This window comes from Heptranchias perlo, chromosome 2 (assembly GCF_035084215.1).
Source record: "Heptranchias perlo isolate sHepPer1 chromosome 2, sHepPer1.hap1, whole genome shotgun sequence".
Taxonomy (NCBI): domain Eukaryota; kingdom Metazoa; phylum Chordata; class Chondrichthyes; order Hexanchiformes; family Hexanchidae; genus Heptranchias; species Heptranchias perlo.
The window spans coordinates 127,126,077-127,142,797 of record NC_090326.1 but is presented as its reverse complement, the minus strand read 5'-3'; the positions used below and the strand labels follow the sequence as shown (position 1 = coordinate 127,142,797).

At 40.7% G+C, this 16,721-nt stretch overlaps 1 protein-coding gene across 1 annotated transcript in view; it reads right to left on the bottom strand.

Annotated features, from left to right (window-relative positions):
• The window catches only part of plxdc2b (plexin domain containing 2b), a 390,151-nt gene that overhangs the window by 117,857 nt on the left and 255,573 nt on the right, over positions 1 to 16,721 (bottom strand). The window lies entirely within an intron of this gene.

The window sequence follows — 16,721 nt, the reverse complement described above, 5'->3', positions numbered from 1 at the left end:
TGCTGGTAGTCTAGGAATATAACAGCCTACACAGGCCAGCTGTGCTTTTATTTAAGTATTCAGCTGGTATACTATTATTCTCAAGCAAACACTAATATCACAGAAATAAAGTTACCCAGATGTTAATAATAGCTTACAACTCCTATTAATCCTGCATGACTAAAATACACATAAAATATAATTCTAAACACAAATAATTTTTTTACTGCTCACCCGCATTATTCATTTTTGCTTCCTATTTGATTCTTTTCCATTCTTCTATTGTTATTTTAACTTTAATTTACTTTGTTTTTTTATTTAATCCAATCTAACCTATCTATTATAACCCTTTTTACTTGAACAAAAATTATCTCTAAAATGCTGAACTTGTTCTCTGGCTTCCTCTATCTTATTGGGCTTGGCTTGCAATGTATCAAAAAAGTGTTCTCTCATTGGATGAAAACTGGCTCAAAGGGCCATTTTTGCAGCCAGTCGATAGGCAAAGTTTGAATATTGGCTGGTCACATCATAAATGCAAAAAACCCAATAAAACCAGGAAGGTCTGCCAACAGGCATGTAAGTCATTGGTGGATATCATAAGTGCAATCATGCCCAGATATGTAAGCTTGTCTGCCACACAGGAAGTGTTAAATTGTGGTAAAAGAAAGAACTTGCATTTTTATAGCGCCTTTCACAACCTCAGGGTATTCCAAAGTGCCTCACAGTTAATTAAATACTTTTGAAGTATAGTCACTGTTGTAATGTAGGGAAACGCAAGATGCAATTTGCGCACAGCAAGGTCCCACAAACAGCAATGAGATAAATGACCAGATCATCAGTTCTGGTGGTGCTGGTTGAGGGATAAATATTTGCCAGAAGACCAGGAGAACTCTGCTGCTCATAATTTATGGGCTAGTAGCAGTAAAAATGGCCACGCTATTTTGTTGTAAATATCCACCTGATTCCCTAATGTCGTTCAGCTAAGGGAATCTGCCACCCCTATCTAGTCTGACCTACAGGTAACTCCAGCTCCACACTGCATGTTTGACTCCAAGTTGTAAAATCACTACTTTCTCATTTAAGGGGAGGCTTGATGCATACATGAGGAAGAAGGGAATAGAGGGATACGCGGGCAGGGTGGGAAGAGCCAAGTAGAGTGGGAGAAAGCTCGTGTGAAGTGTAAACATTGGTATAGATCTGTTGGGCCAAATAGTTTCTATGTAACTAGGGATGGGCAATAAATGTGGCCTTGCCAGTGTCACCCGCATCCCGAGAACAAATTTTTAAAAACTGAAAATTTCTATGTTGTAAGTTAGGAATACTTAATGGTATTATTTTTTAGATAACAACTTACTCTCAGAGATTTTGACTGTGTCCAATTAAAAGCTAAGCTGCTACTGTCAGAAAATGGCACCCTCTACAAAATTTCAATTAGGATCAATGTAGACCAGCAGGTTTGAACCAGTGTCAGCTGGAATTTGGATCACAGCAGTAGCTCATTCCCAGGTTTCAATGACTAATGTAGTACTATAAGCCTTTCTTATTTAATCTTGTATCTATCCCAGGTTACATTCCCTCTAATCTTTAGGTTCAACCTGTAGGAAAAAAACCCTCACTCCTTCAAAACACCTCTCCCAATTCAGCTGGGAATTCAGCCTTAGGCAAGGGCAGGCAGGGATCCCCTGTCCCAATCTTTCCATTGGTCCTTTCTACACCAATGATATAAGTTCTGCTTGTTTTGGACAGCATCGAAAACCACTCTTGAATTATGCTAACATGCATGCTAGTTCTGAGTAAAAGCTTGCACCCTAATATTGGGTGTAAACAGGATTCCAATTAGTTTGATTCAAATCAGATTCATGTAAAACTAAGAAAATCATACATTCCATTTTATTAAACGTTGGTCCTTACATCATTGTATAAACGTGAGTGCCCAGATGGCAGTAAACTTTATCGATTGGTAATGGTCCTGGATTTGAGAACAGCTGGTGGAATTTAATTCTCAATAACACACGATAATTAATACCTAATGTGTATCCTGGATCAGTGCAAAACTGCATTAAATGTTGCAAACATTGTATACAATTAGGGATCAGGTGGCCAGTGCTTATTTTAAACTGTTACTTAAAGTACCTTAAGCTGTATAATTGTATAATTGAATAATTAAAAAGGTGCAGGAAATTACTGTAATAAGATGTCCTGTCAAGAGAAATAATTCAACAATACCCTGTTGGGGTTTAAATCAAATCTGTTGTAATCAGTTTTCTCACAACTAGTACAAAATATTCCATGCAAAATAATTCAAAATGCCAGTTAAAATTTGGTAAATATGCCTTCGAAGCAAGTATCATTTTCCAATAAGAAATGTGTGCTTACTCTAAATTTCAGTTACAAACACAGGAATCTTTGCACAGACCTTGTATAATCTGCCTTATTATGGATATTAGCAAACTATTTTATCTCCTGAAGGAAAGTTTTGCATAAATATTCCCTGATCCCCAAAGGTATTTAAGCATTTGTATATTTTACTGTTCATCCTTGGCGTGCTACCCTTTACAAAAGGTCGGGTCCTGACTCTGTGCTTACACTACAAGTTTAGCATTGGTGCATTCTTAATTTCTTTTGCTGTGATCTGCTCCACATAATCACTATTCTGTGGGAAATGACTTCTTCTAAATTCCAGTTTTACTCGAGGTTTGGTTTATTTTAAACCTGCATCTTCTAGTAACTGCGCTCACAGTTTACGTCAAATGGCCTCTCATTGGGGTAAGATTACATTTATGATGTCACACACACTAGAATCATAGAAAGGTTACAGCATGGAAGGAGGCCATTTGGCCCATCCAGTCTGCGCCAGCTCTATGCAAGAGCAATCCAGCTAGTCCCACTCCCCCGCCCTAGCCCTGTAGCCCTGCAAATTTTTTCCTTTCAAGTACTTATCCAGTTCCCTTTTGAAGGCCATGGTTGAATCTGCCTCCACCACTCCCTTGGGCAGTGCATTCCAGATCCTAACCACTCGCTGCGTAAAAAAGTGTTTCCTCATGTCACCTTTGGTTCTTTTGCCAATCACCTTAAATCTATGTCCTCTGGTTCTTGACCCTTCATACCTCCATGTCTTTTTGAAGTGGTTGTTATTTTACTCTGGTTTCAAATTATTTCTGTAAACAAAGACTATCTGTATAATAACTTAGTAAACAGTAGTCAACATGGATTCAGAAGGGTACGATTCTGCCTAAAATGCCGCCTTGATTTCTTTGAGGAAGTGATATCCCAATGCACTGTAGTAAACTCTATAACGTGTTTACCTAGACTACCAGAAGGCATTTGACAAAAGTTCCACATGAAAGGCTATTAGTTAAGCTCAATGCTATGGGAATTCAGTGTAAATTTTGGGCATGCATAAGAAATTGGCTAAAGAAACCGTGGGGTAGATTAGATTGAAATCAATGGAATCAGGCGGGTTGTATATAGGGCTGGCGATACGCCCTGCCAGATTACTGCCCAGACAGTGAAGACAAAAATATATTGCCACAATTCAAAAACACAAAAATAAGCAATCTATATAAATAAAATATTCAGCTGGCTCAGTGGTGCTTTTACAGCTCGAGGACCCATCTTCATCACTTTTGTTTGAAGTGGTCAGACGGAAGAGTTATTTAATTCTTATATCATATTATTATACTAGGACCAGTATGTCATTCTCTACGTATTTTCTGTTAAAAAAAATCATTTGTGGAATAAAGTTTCTCTAATATCAAGTTACATAGGTACAGTGATAGTCCATTTGGCCCATTGAGATCGCTTTGCCATGTCTTATCTGTTTAATCCCAAATCCCTACCCTTATGCTCCATACATCTGAATACCTTTTACTTCCCAAATAAGTATCCATCTCCCTTCTCGATGCCACAGTTTCTTCTGTATCCATAGCCTTCTAGGAGAAGTGCATTCCACATTGTCACAAACATTTGTATGAGGAAGTTTTTCCTGAATTTGCTTTTAGTTTGTTCTAGTTCTAATTCTAATATGATTCCCCATGTCTTGGATACCCTAACAGAGGAAAGATTCATTCTCCAGATATACTGCCAATTCCGTTCATTATTTTAAACATCTCAATCAGTTCACCTTTTAACCCTCGGATCTTCAGCAATATTATCCAAGTTTCTCCAATCCCTCATCATAGCTGGGACCCTTCATTCCCGATGCCATCCTGGCGAATTATTGCTGGACTTTCTCTGAGGCCACTATATCCTTCCTAAGGTGGGGCATCCAAAACTGAACACAATACTGCAAATGAGGTCTGACCAGTGTTCTGTATAACTGTTGTAAACAATTTTACAACACCAAGTTATAGTCCAACAAATTTATTTTAAATTCCACAAGCTTTCGGAGGCTTCCTCCTTCCTCAGGTGAACGGTGTGGAAATGAAATTTTCGAATCCTTCGCATTTGAAAATCACAGAACAATGCCTGGTCCACTGTATAACTGTAGTAGTGCATCCTTGCTTTTATGTTCTATTCTTCTTGTGATGAAGCCTAGCAACCCATTAGACTTTTTGGTAATATTTTACATCTGCAAGCTAACTTTCAATGATCTATATACTTGAACTCTAAAATCTTTTTGTTCAGCTACCTTCTGCTATTTCCCCATTTAGATTGTATTCCTCTCTGCCATTCTCATGTCTTACCGCCTTCCTTTCAGGGTACCTTCCTTCCCGATTCCTTCCTCCCGAGAACCTTCCCTTCCATTTTAAGCACTTAGGGATTATTCCCTGCACCCAATTCACGTGGCCCTCATGTCTAAAGAGCACTACTGCACATATTGTTATGTTAAACTGCGTCTGCCGTCATTTTGCCGATTTGCTTATGTCCTTTTGCAATTTCTTGCTATCTTTGCTTACATTTTTGCTTATATTTTGTTCTGCATAAAATTGATTGGAATCAATTCTTACTTCACTACATCTTTTGATTTTATAATGCTGCATGATTACCTGTTTATTCTCTCTTCCCATATCAACCTGGCTGACCTTCTAATCTATAATGTCTAAACTACATTTTTGTCAGGCATCAGAGTGAGCACAGCTTATTCAATCTGCAGATTCTAGTAGCTGAAAATTCTGATATATGAATGTAGAAGGCTCTCAAAACTAATCCTTTTGTGCCTATTTTCTATATATTCATTCTTAAAATCACAAGTACAATTTCCACTTTTCTAACATAATACTTTGCTTGCATCTAATTTAGTTTTGAATTAAAACTTGTAGAATCTAAATTACTTTTGTGGAAACATTATTAAATAGATGGAGGGTGTTTCATTCTCGAGTGATTGCTTCCTAGTCAATATCTGCAGATTACCTGAATTCTTTGACTTTGGTATCGAAAGCGACTAGTAATAGATTATCCTTCACTGTCTACTCTGTGGCAATGTTAAATGTTCCTATGTTTATATATCTTCGAGGTGGCCATTTGTTTTGAAGAATGTAATTGCAAGAGGCTTGGAAACAGGTAATATACTACAGTGCAATTTTATCTCCTGACCTCTAGTCCTGATGAAAAAAATAAGTCCAGTCTTCGCTTTGATAAAGCATAGCTTTTTTTGAACTACAATAACCACTAGTTATTCATCATTTTAGTCACCCAACTTGATTTGTAGAAACATACAAAACTGATGAGGCAGAAAAAGACTAGCTGGTCCATCAAGCCTGTCCCACGCTGTCTTGTTGCACCCAAACATCATGACCCCCAATGCTCCTCACCCAGTAGCCATCACGTAATTTCTTGGGAATGCAAAAAAACCCCAGATAAAATAAACTCTAGGCCAATTTGGGGGGGAAAATAAAATTCTGCGAAATTCTTCTCCGACCCTGAAGGTGTTCCCTCAAGCCGATTCCGCCATTGCATCTAGATCTGATTGTAATCTTTCTTTCTCATTCAAGATTATAACATTTGCACAGATCTGTGTGTCATCTGCAGATAATTCACCCAGCATTTTCATTCAGACCATTAATATATATAGTGAAGAGCATCGGTCCTAACACTGAAGCCTGAGGAGCTCTAATTAGTAACCGATCTCCAAGCAGAATCTCTATTATTAATAACAACCCTCTGTCTACAAGAATGCAACCAATTCCTTATCCAACTCAGGATCTGCCCTCCAATTCCACCAGACTATATCTTAGAAAAAGTGTGTGGCACCTTGTCAAAAGGTTTTTGAAAATCCAAGTACACCAAGCTAACTGGGCTACCTTCATCCAGCAACCTAGTAACCTCTGGAAAAAATTCAACCAGTTTGGTGAGGTATGATCTTCCTTTCCAGAAGCCATGTTGGGAGTCTCTAATAACCTCTTTTCTATCTAGGTAACTGTACAGAGTATACCTTAAGATCTCTTCTAGGAACCTGCCTATAACCAAAGTCAAGGTAATGAGCCTGTAATTTCCTGCTTCTGACTTGTTGCCCTTTTTGAATATTGATACAACATGAGCCTCCCTCCAATCGATGGGAACAATCCCTGACTCACTTGAGCTGGTAAAAACAGAAGCAAGGGGCTCACTTAGTGCAGTTTCCATTTCTTCGAGCACCTTCGGGTGAATACTGTCCAATCTGTTTTGAGACCCCTTATTCTTCCCAGGATTATATCTGCATCCACTTTGACCGTTACAACTTTCAAGTAAACTGTAAATTGCATTAATGGTAACTGAGCAGTCTACTGGAGTGAAGACTGATGCAAAGTAGTCATTTAAAACCTCTGCCATGTCCTGGGAGTTCACCTGAACCTGCCCTGAAGAATCCTTTATTGCCCCTCTGACTCCTAACACACCTCAAAAAGATTTTACTATTGCTACTACAGTTATCCACTACCTTCTCCGGTAACCTTTTTGATGCTCTGATAGCAGCTTCCTTTGCCTTTAGCTGAGCTCGATACCTATCCCTGCTCTCCAGAGAGTTATTTTCTTTTAGTCTAAGTAAGCCCCTTGTTATTTTTTGCTCAAGTCTGATTTGTCCTTGCAGATGACCAGTTGGCCACACTGTGCCCTTATTTTGACTCCAGGGGCATACATGGATTCCTTTTGCATCAGAATTGCTTTAAAGGTATTCCACTTTTCTTCTGTATTGGTAATTTCCCCACCTAGTAGGATTGTTCAATTGACCCGGTTCAAGTCTGCTTGTCATTTTTTCAAATTTAGCTCTCTTGAAATGTGGAACTAGTATCTTTGGTTTGACTGATCAAATTGAATCTAATTATATTGTGGTCACTGTTATCCAGGTGTTCCCTCACATGGAAGTTGATAACTGCATCAGAAGATACTTATGATCACAGTGAATATCAAACCAGGGCAAAATAAAATGCTTAATTATGATTAGGCAACGCACCATTGTTACTGATATTCCCAAGGATATCAAGTTGAAACTCTAAATGCTACCTTCTCACTTAATTTATTCACCTGAAATGGGTGTGTAAATAACCACTCCAGTCAGCAGTTGGTTCATTCAATAATTTATTTACATTTCTGTGTGATAGACTAGGGCTGCTAGTTTTGTGACTGATATACAAGAGGGATGAGGGACTTCAGTTATGTGGAGAGACCGGCGAAGCTGGGGTTGTTCTCCTTAGAGCAGAGGGTTATGGGGAGATTTGATAGAGGTGTTCAAAATCATGAACGGTTTTTATAGAGTAAACAAGGTGAAACCGTTTCCAGTGGTAGAAGGGTCGGTAAGCAGGGGACACAAATTTAAGGTGATTGGCAAAAGATCCAGAGACGATATGTGGAAACATTTTTTTACTCAGTGAGCTGTAATGATCTGGAATGCACTGCCTGAAAGGGTGGTGGAAGCAGATTCAATCGTAACTTTCAAAAGGAAATTGTATAAATACTTGAAGGGAAAAAATTTACAGGACTGTGGGTAAAGAGCAGGGGAGTGGGACTAATTGGGTAGCTCTTTCAAAGAGCAGGCACGATGGGCTGAATGGCCTTCTCCTGGGCTGTACCTACTATGATACTTGATTAATTCCATCAGCTAAATTGCAATTTCCTTTGGAACATGTTGCCTGTTGATCTATCATAGTGATAACATAACACCTACTTAAGTCCTTGAGTTGTAGTTTTACAAAGTCAACCAATCTATCCTACCGTACAAGTCAAATCCATAAAACCCTTCGAAGAACATAAGAAATGTGGAATGAAGAAAGACCATATTTGCCCATCATGCTAGTTCCTTACACAGACCATGTACAAACTGTTGTAGTATGGACTCTGACCAATCAATTTTATCTCCTGTAAAAAGGTTCTGTGAAGTTTTTCCCGAACCCCACAAAATTATATCAAGCAGCACTCCAAAAATATCTCTCACCTTACATTCTATATTATTCATCCCTCACCGGTTGTTTTCCTTGGCATGCCATACTGAGTCAGTCCAGGAATGGATAAAAAGTGTATTTCCCTTTCTGCAGCTTAAGCAGATAAATTCTCAGGGAAAGCTAGTCGTCTTGTTTATTTTCTGAGCGTTCCTGCACTACAGTCATCTTGAAAAAGACCTGACTCCTGATCCAAGCCGTTTCATTTCTTGTTGAATGGGCTTCCTGATGCAACCACAAAGTACAAAATCCTGATTCAACCACGATTGCTCTGCTATCCATTTGCTAAATAAAGATAATGCCTTTCCAAATTTGACCTAGAGAGAGCTATGCATTTTTCAAGTTTAGTTACTTTTGTTTGATTTGTGAATGTTCTGCTATTTTTGTTCTGACTGACTCCACAATGGCTGAATAGGTTATGGTACAAATATCAACAATGTTGCAATTTTATACAGATTGAAGAAATTCTGATTAAGGCATATTGCTTCCAGGCAACTTGGTTCTACATTTATCAGGATCCAACAATATAATACTTGCCTTCTGGGCATAATTGGCTCATTCTCATTAAGTGGGATTGATCATCTGATGTATTGTTATTTGAGGGTTCCTGGCTCCAAGAATGAATTGTGGACTCAGTCCCACTCACTGAGAACAGGCCAGTATGATTAAGAGCGAAGTCCTGTTAGTTTACCTCTTTCACTTTTGTGTGAAGCCATTATTGATGGTACCCATGAAGAATAGCACAACAGTGGTTCTAATGACTGGTAGTAAATAAACTGTTCTTAATGAGCATTATGCCAAGAATGTAATTAAGAAAGATTACAAATCCTCACGGTACTTCTGATTAATTGGGAGTGCTATTTTCCATTGTCAAGACACACTAAAGAGAGCTTGAGAATTGCCAGGAATAGGCACCCAACAAAATGCATCCTGTTTCTGTGGCAACTCTCAGCCATGTGTTGACATTATTTAGATTGCTTCATCAAAACTTTGCCAAGGACACTTATTTGACATTACTGCTTCATTCAATTCATTTTTATTGTCTTGCACATTTATAGTGTAATTAAAGAAACAAAGCAATTATAAAATGATGTAACATCACACATAGGTACTTACATTTGTTTTGAGACTCGCTCCGACACAATAGTACATAAGAGGAAGTCTGAAAAAGGTAGTGGTAAAAGTTCTTTGGCAACAAAGATTTACAGTAAGTGAAAGAGACAAATAAAAGCTAGAGTGTCATACTAGAATTGTACATTTATTCAGTGCTCTGCCAATCTGAGCAACTAAACAAATGTACACCAGCACCTTCATTTAATTATCCTACTCTGGTAGGATCTGGGTGAGTGGAAGCTGGAAATGAGCACTTTCGCAAACCCTCCAGGTCCCTACCAACATTGCGCCACGTGCAAGCTTCCAGACCTGGTCTTCCATTGGCGGTGCTCTTTCTTGCACAGGATGTAATACAAATGCAAAGAACAGTATCGTGGCCAACATTTATCCCTGAACCACCATCACTAAAACAGTTTAAATGGCCATTTATCTCATTGCTGTTCGTGGGACCTTGCTGAGTGCAAATTGGCTGCAGTGTTTCCCAATATTACAACAGAGACAACTCTTCAAAGGTACTTCAGTGGTGTGAAGCACTTTGTAACGTCCTGGGCTCATGAAAGGCGCTACATAAATGCAAGCTCTTTCTTTCTTTAACGAGGTAGCAATTTAATTTGCTATTTTTCCAGCCCAATATCACCCAGCACATAGCTCGCCCACTTCAAATGGACTTTGAAGGCGAGCAACAGCCTTTGTGTCAGAAGGTTATGGTTTCTAGAATTTGCCTCAGCAGTGCTGTACTGGAAGTGCATTGTCAGAAATGCCGTCCTTTGGGTAAGATGTCAAACCGAGGTTCTGTCTGCCTGTTAGGATGCGTTTTGAAGAATCCTTAGCAGCATTCAAAGAAATACAGGGAGTTTCCTTAGTGCCCTCAATCACCACCCAAAAAATAGATTACATTTGTCATTCATCTCATTGCTATTGGTGGCATCTTGCTGTATGCTGCTTCAGCTGCTTCATCAATGACTTTCCCTCCATCATAAGGTCAGAAATGGGGATGTTCGCTAATGATTGCACAGTGTTCAGTTTCATTCGCAACCCCTCAAATAATGAAGCAGTCCGAGCCCGCATGCAGCAAGACCTGGACAACATCCAGGCGTGGGCTGATAAGTGGCAAGTAACATTCGCGCCAGACAAGTGCCAGGCAATGACCAGCTCCAACAAGAGAGAGTCCAACCACCTTGACATTCAATGGCATTACCATCGCCGAATCCCCCACCATCAACATCCTGGGGGTCACCAGTGACCAGAAACTTAACTGGACCAGCCACATAAATACTGTGGCTACAAGAGCAGGTCAGAGGCTGGGTATTCTGCGGCGAATGACTCACCTCCTGACTCCCCAAGGCCTTTCCACCATCAAGGCACAAGTCAGGAGTGTGATGGAATACTCTCCAATTGCCTGGATGAGTGCAGCTCCAACAACACTCAAGAAGGACAACACTATCCAGGACAAAGCTTTTTCCCTTCGTTGAGGGTTCTATAACTAGGGGACATAGATTCAAGGTAAAAGGCGGGAGGTTTAGAGGGGATTTGAGAAAGAACTTTTTCACCCAGAGGGTGGTTGGAGTCTGGAACTCACTGCCTGAAAGGGTTGTGGAGGCAGGAACCCTCACAACATTCAAGAAGCATTTGGATGAGCACTTGAAATGCCATAGCATACAAGGCTACGGACCAAATGCTGGAATATGGGATTAGAGTAGACAGGGCTTGATGGCCGGCGCGGACACGATGGGCCGAAGGGCCTCTATCCGTGCCGTATAACTCTATGACTCTATGACAAAGCAGCCCGCTTGATTGGCACCCCATCCACCACCCTAAACATTCACTCCCTTCACCACCGGCGCACTGTGGCTGCAGTGTGTACCATCCACAGGATGCACTGCAGCAACTCGCCAAGGCTTCTTCGACAGCACTTCCCAAACCCGTGACCTCTACCACCTAGAAGGACAAGAGCAGCAGGCACATGGGAACACCACCACCTGCACGTTCCCCTCCAAGTCACACACCATCCCGACTTGGAAATATATCGCCGTTCCTTCATCGTCGCTGGGTCAAAATCCTGGAACTCCCTTCCTAAGAGCACTGTGGGAGAACCTTCACCACACGGACTGCAGCGGTTTAAGAAGGCGGCTCACCACCTTCTCAAGGGCAATTAGGGATGGGCAATAAATGCTGGCCTTGCCAACGACGCCCACATAACGAATAAAAAAAATGCAAAATGGCTGATATGCTTACAGTCATTCATTGTATGTAAAGTGCTTTTGAGATGTCGCTGAAAGACATGGTAAGATGTTATGTAAACGCAAATCTTTCTTTCTAACTGTGTCACTCATGCATTCTTCAGTTAGGTCTATCTGGTGGATAGTAAAGGTGAATATACAATGGGCCAGATTTTAGTGTGAGCGGCGAACAAACGGCGCCAATGTGATGTAGCACTGACCAGCAAGGTGTTGAGTTAGTTAATCTCAGCTGGGACAGCAATTGGAGCACTACAGTTTGCCTCAGAGTGCACAACCTAAAGATGGGAAAAATCTGTGATTGTTCTTACTCCTGATTGGTATCTATGACCCTGATTGGAAAGTGCTTGTGGGATGTCAAATAAGATCATCTTCAGGACTGGCTATGATGCCATCAGTGTTGAAAAGTCAGCTGACATTAATTGCCTTAGTTCACATATGCAGAATGGACTATTTAGTGAGGTACCAGAGGGCTAGTGGTACCCTGTGGAACTTTATCGAGATGAATCAACACCTGCAGGACTCCTTTTTATCTCTATATGGGATAGTCTCCAAATAAAAACAATGACTTGATAAAGCAAAAGAATAGTAATAACTGTGCCTTGTGTTACAGCAGAATCTGCTGAATGGGAACATTCTACTTTTGTATGACTACAATAAGATTTTTTAAACTATCAACGTTAGATTACAAATGAGATAAGCCCAGCAATTACAGCAAATATCAACAGCAGTGGCTTTCATACATTACTAATGTAGCCTGATGGCAGGGTAAGAAAATACTGTATCCTAAGGCTGTCAGTTTACATTTGTGTTTAAATGGTGTTTAAGGTCCTGTTTTTGAAAATAAACTAGCATGAAGCTCTTAATCTATGACAAAGTCAATCCTCTAAGTTTGTGATATTGAAACTTTCCTGAAGACACAGTCTTCAGAGCTGTCTGCTTGTCTTTTGAGTTAATGCCTGAGTGGGAAAAATGGGAACCGTTCAAACCGAATGGTAATTTCAAGGTTTATCACTGGGAACTACTGTCACGTGATTTTGGTATAAAATTTGTTTTGAACTTCACATTTCAAAGGAATTAAAACAAAGATCTTTATTAGGATTTCTTTCATCTCGCCAAATATTAAGTGAAATTACATTTCTTAACATTTACCTAGCTAAATGAAAAAACAAAAATACATTGACTCAAGTTGTCACTTTATGCTCCAACCTACCATTTGGTAATAAAACAACCAGTTAGTAAATTAAGATTCCAATTTTTAAATTGTGAGTGCTGCACATTTTATTAACTAATGGCCAAAATTGAAATAATGGAAGAATCACGTCTAATGTATTCATTTTTGATTCTATTACCAGTTTTATTACAATTGTGCACTGTGCACAATGGCATCTAGCAAAATATTGGCAATGACATCAGTAAATATGCAGGATTCTAGATGTCTGGGTGATGCATTAAAAATACCACCACTATAATATTACTACAGAATGTTAAGCTTATACTGAGGACCCAGTAATGTGTGTTGTTTTTGCGAAAAGGAATGCTTTTTTACTATGAGGGTTGAGTTGGGACTGTCACGTAACGTTAGGTGCTGCTTCATTGCATTTAGTCATGTAACGTTATGTTTACAGTGCCACTTACAAGGGCAGTGCTTTTAAAATCGAGATCACTCACCATTTTTAATATGATGTGGAGATGCCGGTGATGGACTGGGGGAAGACAAACACGGGACGCAACCAACAGAGTACCCTTCGTCGTCCAGTACTTCCCTGGAGCGGAGAAACTACACCATGTTCTCCGCAGCCTTCAACATGTCATCGATGACGACGAACACCTCGCTAAGGCCATCCCCACGCCTCCACTGCTCGCCTTTAAACAGCCACCCAACCTCAAACAGACCATCGTTCGCAGCAAGTTACCCAGTTTTCAGGAGAACAGCGTCCACGACACCACACAACCCTGCCACAGCAACCTCTGCAAGACTTGCCAGATCATCGACACGGATACCACCATCACACGAGAGGACACCACCCACCAGGTACATGGTTCATACTCCTGTGACTCGGCCAACGTTGTTTACCTCATACGTTGCAGGAAAGGATGCCCCGGAGCATGGTACATTGGCGAGACCATGCAGACGCTGCGACAACGGATGAACGGACACCGCGCAACAATCGCCAAACAGGAGGGTTCCCTCCCAGTCGGGGAACACTTTAGCAGTCAAGGACATTCAGCCACCGATCTTCGGGTAAGCGTTCTCCAAGGCGGCCTTCGAGACACACGACAACGCAAAATCGTCGAGCAGAAGTTGATAGCCAAGTTCCGCACCCATGAGGACGGCCTCAACCGGGATCTTGGGTTCATGTCACGCTACACGTAACCCCACCAGCAAAAAGGGGGAAAAATTTATATGTTTTTAAAAATTCTCTCTCTCTCTCTGCCATTTTGAGTTTCTTTCTGCCTGCCTGTGTAAAAGACACAATGTATATCGAGTGTACTGGGACGTGCTGTTCTCCGTGACTGGCCTGTTTGAATAACAACGACACCTTTTGATTGGTGTGATGCTGTCCCAACATCGTATAAGATATGCGATTTGAGAACCTTTTCATTCATTCATCTGACGAAGGAGATAATCTCCGAAAGCTTGTGATTTTAAAATAAATTTGTTGGACTATAACCTGGTGTTGTAAGATTCCTTACATTTTTAATATGTCATAGCTTTGTTCTCGGGATGTGAGTGACACTGGCAAAGCTGCGCTTTTTACTGCCCATCCCTAATTGCACTGAGCACTGCAGTCCTTGTCGTGATGGTGCTCTCATAACAGTGCTAGGCAAAGAATTCTAGGATTTTGACCCATCAACTCACATGTTGGGGCTCCACCACAGTTGAGGATGAGGATGTTAATGGAGCCTTCTCCTCCTGTTATTTGTCTAATTATCCAACACCATTCTCAAGCGGATGTGGTAGAGCAACAGAGATTTGTTGTTTCATTGATTCATTGTTTGTGGGACTTCTTAGCTCTGTGTATAGTCTACCACTTTTTATGTTTAGTATGTAGATAGTTCTGTGTTATAGCTTCACTAGGTTGGTGCCTCATTCTTTAGAGTGAGGTACCAACATAGTGAAGCTATAACAAAAGGCTACCTGGATAGATGGATTGATGCTTGACCCCAACATTTGAATCACATTTCAAATGCCAACTGAAATCTATGATTTGCTAAAAACATCCATATTTTTGTCCATTCACTGTGAATGGATGAAAAAATAGCCCTTGGTACAGCAAACAATGGCTGGGAATTTCCTGGAAACTTACAACATAACACTAATGTAGTCACATCTTATAGCAATTTTCCAGTGCAAAGATCCGAGGAAAATATGGCGTAAGTGAGTTAAGTCAGTTTTCATATCACTTCGTAAATTCCTGGGACCTTGTGTCACTTCGCCAAGAGTGATGCCAAACTCTCTAAAGCTATTTAACATAACCCTAACCCCATTCAAAACAGCTGCTGGAGTGAATTTTCTGTGGCATCCAGTTACTCTGCAAAATCTAGGTGCCTGAGGTCACCTGCTAGCAACGTAATTTATGGCTCTCACATGATTCTCAGCCTGGGAGGACTATTCAAGCTGTGCAGCTTTATCTTTACAGTTTGAAATAACTTTTTCGGGGTTATTTTTTGCTCATCTCCGAGTTTTCCTCACCAGAGTTCTGTGAAGAGTCTGATGCCAATATTTGTAGTGCATCAACTCGCTGAATGGGTTCAGAAGGGCAAAGTGGCTGCAGTGGCTGTCCAGGTGTGACGTCTGCTTTGTGAGAGCCACATGCACAGGTTTGGTTTGAGGTCCTTATATCACTAAAGTTGAGATTATTAAAGATATCACTGGATTCACTCGGGGTCCCGTGCAATTGCATAGGTTGCACGGCCCTATAGCTGCCCCTGTGGCTGTCCAACTGGGCATTCCCCTATTCACCATTATTATTATTATTATTATTATGGAGGAGAAGCAGAGGCAGGAGGCAGAGCACATGAAGAACCATGACAAGAGAAATCTGATCTGAGCTTTTTATAGTGGTTCCACTCAAGGTTTCCAGGGCCCGCCATTGTTCACTACACTCCTGAGGTCGATGGAACGCCACTACAGCATATACAAATTAGTTTCCCAGGAAATTATGGTGTAAGTTCATGTCAGGAAGATCAGTGCGCAACCAAGCGTGACTTATGGCGTAACTTGCCGATTACACCATTCCAGGAAAGTCCCAGGATTAATCGGTCTACATAAGAAAATGATATTCCAAAGGAAGTAGTAGTCTTATAGTCTGTAACACTGTTTATATATTAATTGGATCTTTAAAAAGTATCATCAGGAATTTCCTTGAGGTTTCTCCCAATCAGCTGCTGTAACTTTGGCGGAGGATGGGTGGAATCCCATTAATGCAGTGTATCCAGGGTTCCCACCAACGTTAAGTTGGCTGATCAGAAGAACCTCCTAGCAAATTTGCGGTGTATACATAGATCTATAATATAATATACTAAAAGTCTTGTGTATGAATGTTTCCAATATTATAATTGTAAACTGTATCAGGCACAATGTAGGGCAAAGTCGAGTCTGGCATCAGGGTGTGGAGCAAATGCTGGGCTCAGGCTAGGACCAAGCTTGGGAAGCAGAGCATAGGTGAATCTGCGTTCAGGGGGCAGAAAAGAGCAATGCCTTGGGAGCAAAGCAAAAAGAGAGGTGGGAAGCGAAGGAGAGGTGGTAAGTCTGGGAGTCAGGAGATATGGTGCGGAAGCCAGGAGAGAACAGGGAGACTAATGTCTGACAGCAAGGAAGCAGCAGGGATTTGAATATGTAATACAATCTGTGCATTATTTGTACACTTACATATTAACCAGGTTTTGTACAAGTGTCCCTTTACTGTAGAACTTAATCAGTGCAACCTGATTGAGAAGAGGGTGAATGTATGAGGAGTTGGGTATGTGGACATACTTCAGAAATAAAACTCATTTTTGGTTTCAGTGCCTAGTAATAGTCATTTCAGACACTGAT